Genomic DNA, 5903 nt, shown 5'->3' with positions numbered 1-5903 from the left:
GTTGGTGAGCAATTCATAAGTTTGAGCATATAAAGTATATAGTAGTAAAAATCCACAAAACTTGTATACAAAACAATAAATAAAAGCAACAACTTGGATAAATTGACAATCGCTAATAGAATTACGTTAGCGCCACCTAGCTACAAGGGGTTGCCAAGTAGTCTAGGATTTAATAGAATATCGTTAATTGCATTACGTTAACGACACCGTGCTATAAGAGAATACCAGATAGATCATGGATTTATAGACTTCCCCATGACTGAAAGCGATAAACACATAGGCACATAGCATGTAAGCATAGAACACCAAATCAAGCAATTATTCAAGTAAAGTATACAATCACGTTTGTGGGTTTAAAGATTCAAGTAATTGAAGCATTTAGTTTGATAAGTATGAAATGTCACCCCAAAACGAAAGATGGAAAAAGGGGTATGAAAGTACTCACCTCGATTGATGAACCGAGAAATAAATAGATAAATAAATGAAGCTCGAACGGTAAACGAACAGATCCGACTTGAAACGATAAACACCTTAGCTAAAATAAATAATTTAATATACATTAATGAACTTGAAACCATAATGAAACTATATTTGAAACATTGGACGGGAAGGTTCGGTTATTATCGGGTTACCAGTTAGTTTGTTAATGATTAGGGACTCGTACTTAATTGACAATTAATATAAAAATAATATTATTTTATTTGGGCTTTTAAATAACTAAACCAATATTAAATAGAAACAAGACGGGTTTTAAATCAATGGTTCGGTTTTTATAAAAATGAATTGATAATAAAGTTTATAATAATATTATTAAAGGTAAAGATAGTAATGATAATAATAATTTTATAACATGTTATATATATATATATATATATATATATATAAGATCAAAATGATGATAATACATAGTAATATTACAAATTGAGAATTATTGTTAAAACTAATAGTAGTAGTAGTATTGTTGAATATGTTATTAATAGATTTATAAGTTTTAATAATACTGATAATAATTATTATTATATCAATTATATATGTCATGTTAATAATAACTAATACTTATAACGTTTTAATAATAGTAGTATTAGTGATAAAAAGATATAACTCGAGGGACAATGACGTTAAACGACAACTAGGCCCGACATGGGTTTCGGTTCGACAAAACAAGTAGATAATGTTAACAATACGAGATTTTAATAATATTCCTTAATAATCATAATAATAAAGTAACAATAATCATAATAATAAATAATCTATTATTATGAAAATAATGATAATAATAATTGTTTTGTTAAAAGTTAATAATAATAATATTAATATTTATCTTGTTAATGATAATAAAGATAATAATAATAATATTAATAACAAATAAATATAATAGTAAGTTATAATAATAGAATAGTATAAATAACTTAAAAAAATAAGTCTTTTATAGTGTATAAATATATATGTATATGTACATATATATATATATATATATATATATATATATATATATATCTAATGATAATAATAGTAGTGATAGTAATATATAATGGTAATAATATGAATTAAACCTAAAATAATAATATAACCTTTATATATATTTATTTTTTATACATTAATCCAAGACCGATTTTAAGTGGTTAGTAACCCGGATGTATTCCGTCTTGACTAACCAAACCCGATTTGTTTAAGTTTGCCGACAAAACCATTTTTCCCCAAAATCATTTCAACCAAAACTAAAACTCAAATCGATCAAACTAAATCCGGTTCGGATAGCAATTTAAGACCGCGAACTCGATTATGACAACAAAACGAACCAAAATCCGAAACTAGTTTACCTATTATGTCCACGAGTCTTCGGAGAAAGGTTGCCGGAGACGTGGCGGGTCACCACCACCGTGTTTCATACCGCGTCGCCGGAAAAACAAAACAAAGAGAGAGAGAGAGAGAGAGAGTGATACGAAGAGGGAGAGAGAGAGAGATACGAAGAGAGAGAGAGAGAGAGAGAGAGAGAGAGAGAGAGAGCCGAGAGATGGAGGGCGAGCAGAGAGAGCTGAGGGACGGAGAGAGAGACGAAGCACCAAGGCCACGACGGTGCTCCGACAGCGGCGGCGGGCAATGACGGCCGGAAAATCGAGGAGGAAGAAGAGAGGGGAAATCGGAGGTGTTGGGGTCGCCGGAGAAGGAGAGTGGTGGTGTCGGAGGTCGGTGGTGGTGCGTCGGGACTCGCCGGAGCCGATTCCGGTCGTCGGAAAAATGGGAGAGGGATGGGGGTGACGGCTGGTATGTTGTGTGTGTTTAGGGTTAGGTTTTATTATTTTTTTTTTGTTTATATATATAATGACATATTTACAAAAACACCCCCTCAAGTTTCAAACAGGTTTAAATTGAGTTTAAAGGTTCTTAAAACTCATAACAACTTTACGAAAAATCGGTTTGGACCCCTTATGTTTTCTTAACGACTCTATAATATGACAAATCTCGATTTATTGATGATCGAGGTCTATATAATATTATATAATAATTAATTTAGGTTCTAAAAATGATTGAGTCGGTTTTACAAAATAAAAGTTTACAATACGGATACAACTCGAGACTCAAATTTGACAAATGTCACAAAGATAGCTTGCTGAACGCGTTGGAATTGGAGGGCGTGGAACACTTATCACGAGGCATATCATCTATTTACTAGGGGAGTCTGTTCCAATTCATTATTTTTGTTTTTGCATAATTTTATTTGTAATTTCTTTTTTCTCACATTGAGGACAATGTGAAATTTAAGTGTGGGTATGGGAAATTGATATTTTCGGCAAAAATAAAACAAAATTAAAAAAAAGCTTAAAAAAATTGAAATGTCCCAAGATTTTAATGAAAATTTTTTTCAATAAAATGGAAGATGATAAAAAAATCGGAAATTGGTTTTTCAAACTATTAATAATATGAGATAAATAAAATAAAGCGCACTTAAATTGGGATGTGTCGGTAGGCTCAGCCTTGAAAATGAAAGGGCAATTTGATAAATGGGTCAGAAATCTCTTGTGGGTAAAACGTTTTGTCCGTGGAAGATAAGTAATGAAAGGTCAGGCCATAATCAAGCCTCAATTCTTGGTATGAAAAGTGGAAATATTATAAAGTTTGAAAAGTTTAAAAAATTTGGATACGTTATCATATGATGCTTGGGTAGGTTTAACGTTAGACTATGCCGTGTAGCATGTGATATAAATCTTAAACAGCTAGCTTTAGTGTTTTACACATCATTGGCGTATGGTTTTATAACCTTAAATCTTGTATTGATGGGGTGCCCCGGGATTGGAGACTATGGGTCTGTATGCAGTCTATTCATCTGGGTATTCACAATTCTAAATGGGATTGTGAATATTTAAAATAAAGCTAAAAAAGAGCAAACCCGCAGATTTCTGCCACATAAGTCTTCAAACATGATCACAAAAAGTACAAAAGTATAAATACATTACAGACTTGATCATCCACGTTGTTAGCCATGTGGGGTCCCCTTGCTCGCGTCTCATTTTCCATTAAGAAACGGACCACAAGGGACACGCTACATGTAAGCCCTACAGATGAAATTTTGCATGCTTACCTATGGTAATGATTCTGTGTATTGCTTGATAACGGGGGTATGTCATGTTGTGGGGAACACTAGCTATTAATTAATTGTACCCTAATCGTATCTAATGGCTGCTTGGTAGACTTCGATGCTTAAGCTTAGGTGGATAAACGATACCCTTGATCGTCTTAACTATTCATGAAAAAAAAAGAGAGCAACATAAGTTTTAAATCTGCTAATTTTGAGGTTTAAGTCAAGTTGGGGTGGTCTGGTCCGGTAAAAGCTGAAAATAAGCGGGTCTTAATTGTGTAACCACTGAGTAATATAAATTGTTGGATCTTATTTGTCCCGGTAAAGATTAAGGCATGGGTTTAAGTGGACAACAATATCGGTGATCTCGGTTTTTACGTTTATTTGAGCTTTTAATTAACATATATGTTTTTAAGACCATATATTCCGATTATGATTCCTTTGCAAATAGATTTTTCAGGGATGAAAAATGTTTAAGTGTGAGGATGTTTGATGTAGTCTAAAATATACATATTGTTATATAAATATTTCCTATATTTTTAAATACTTTGAGCTAGGTTTTTATTGAATTGTATTCTTAGTTGGCTCACATTTATGTTTTAAAGCTTTAAAGAATCGACGAGCTAAAGAGAGACATTTTTCTTAAACTAGACAAAGAGTTAAAATCATATGCTTTATACAAAAAAAAAAGAAAGAAAGAAATTGGTTTAAATAAATCATGTTTTGTTGTGGGAACAAAATTGTTTATAAGTATAAATTAATTATTATACTAGTGGAATGATAATAATGTTAAGTAATACGTGAACCTAGTATTGTGAATTCATAAGTTAATTGCTATGTTACCTACAAATATTAATTCGTATAATTGGCTGGTAATTAAGCAGGATTCACGTGGGCCACAACAAATTTTAATGGTGTTTGGACTCTTACATCGATGGGCCCATATATTGGTTGAAACCAAAAGCGAAAAATAAACCGAGAAGGAAGAAGAGTTGGAGTCGGTTAGCTATATATATAAAAGGAGGTGTTGGCTGATTTTTGGGGAGGGCCCCACGTACGAAAAGAAAGAATCTATCAACAGGAGGTTTTCACGAAGGGACAAGATACAAAGAGGCAGCCGTGAGTAGAAGAAAGAGAGCGAAGCACCTTGGTTCGAGCGGAGAGCGTCCGGGTTCAACACCTACTCAACCAAACATCATTATTATTGGTTTGAATTTATTATTATCTTTATGAATTCATTATTTGAGCCAATTTATTTTCTTTTGTTCTTGAGTATGGTTGTTGGCTAAACCCTTAGACCGCCTAGGCTTATGATGAACTTTTGTTGATTTTGGATTTTGGATTGGATTTTGTTTTCGTCTATGGATTTATGATTAAGTAAGGGGTTTATTGTTATTTAATTGATGCATATGTGTGCTTGGTTTTTGTTTGATGAATTTTATTATTCCACATTATCCTTGGTGATTGTATGTCATATAATAGGATATTGTTAGGTCATTTACTGCGTGTTCTTGACTAGTTTATGATTGATTTGCAATAAGATCATAGGAATAATATTATTACTCAATCAAATAAAAGTGTGCCGCTAACCTAAAAAGCAGTAAGGTGATAGGTTACCGTTAGATCTTTGTTGATTAAGATTGCTAGATTTAGTTCTTCGTAAGGAGTCCGTCTAAGTTTGATTAATTAACGTTGTCTAGCGAGTCAAGTGAATTCTTTAAACTACCTTTGATTTCCGCGCTGTAAGGTAGGATTTCTTATAGAGGTACTTGTCATAAAATAAATTAACGATCGTAAGCGAGTCTAATTAAACCGGTAATGTTAATAGCTTATTAGGATTCCATAGGTGTCTCCTTGAGAAGAGTCGAGGGCCTTGGTCAGTTTCCCATTAAGTGAATAATTTAAGATCCCGGTTCCATAACTTAGCATTTTCCAACATTTGATAATTGATGCATTAGGGATTCTAGCCTAGGTGGTTGTTCGTCATCATCTGTTTAAGTCTAAGTTAAGTCGTCTTAAGTTTTATTAATTAGTTTTAATTAGTTAAATATAGTTATTAGTAAAATCCCCCTTAATAATAATTAATAAATAGTCGTGTCAGTAGTTAAGTCTAAGTTATCTAGTTTACGTAATTTAGAGAGTCTCGTGGGTTCGATATCCGCACTTACTTAGCTGTACTAGAGTCGACCGGTTCACTTGCCGGTTAGTAGTTTTAGTTAAGTTAAGAGTCTTGAATTATTACTTAGTGTCTAGATTAGCTTATTTTTAGTTAATACTAATTTGACTACTTTTAGCACATCAAGTTTTTGGTTCCGTTGCCAGGGAC

Source organism: Bidens hawaiensis, unplaced genomic scaffold (assembly GCF_021521415.1).
Source record: "Bidens hawaiensis isolate Kalapana, Puna unplaced genomic scaffold, B.hawaiensis_p1.1 tig00036709_1, whole genome shotgun sequence".
In the NCBI taxonomy this organism is placed as follows: domain Eukaryota; kingdom Viridiplantae; phylum Streptophyta; class Magnoliopsida; order Asterales; family Asteraceae; genus Bidens; species Bidens hawaiensis.
This window is presented reverse-complemented; position numbering follows the sequence as displayed.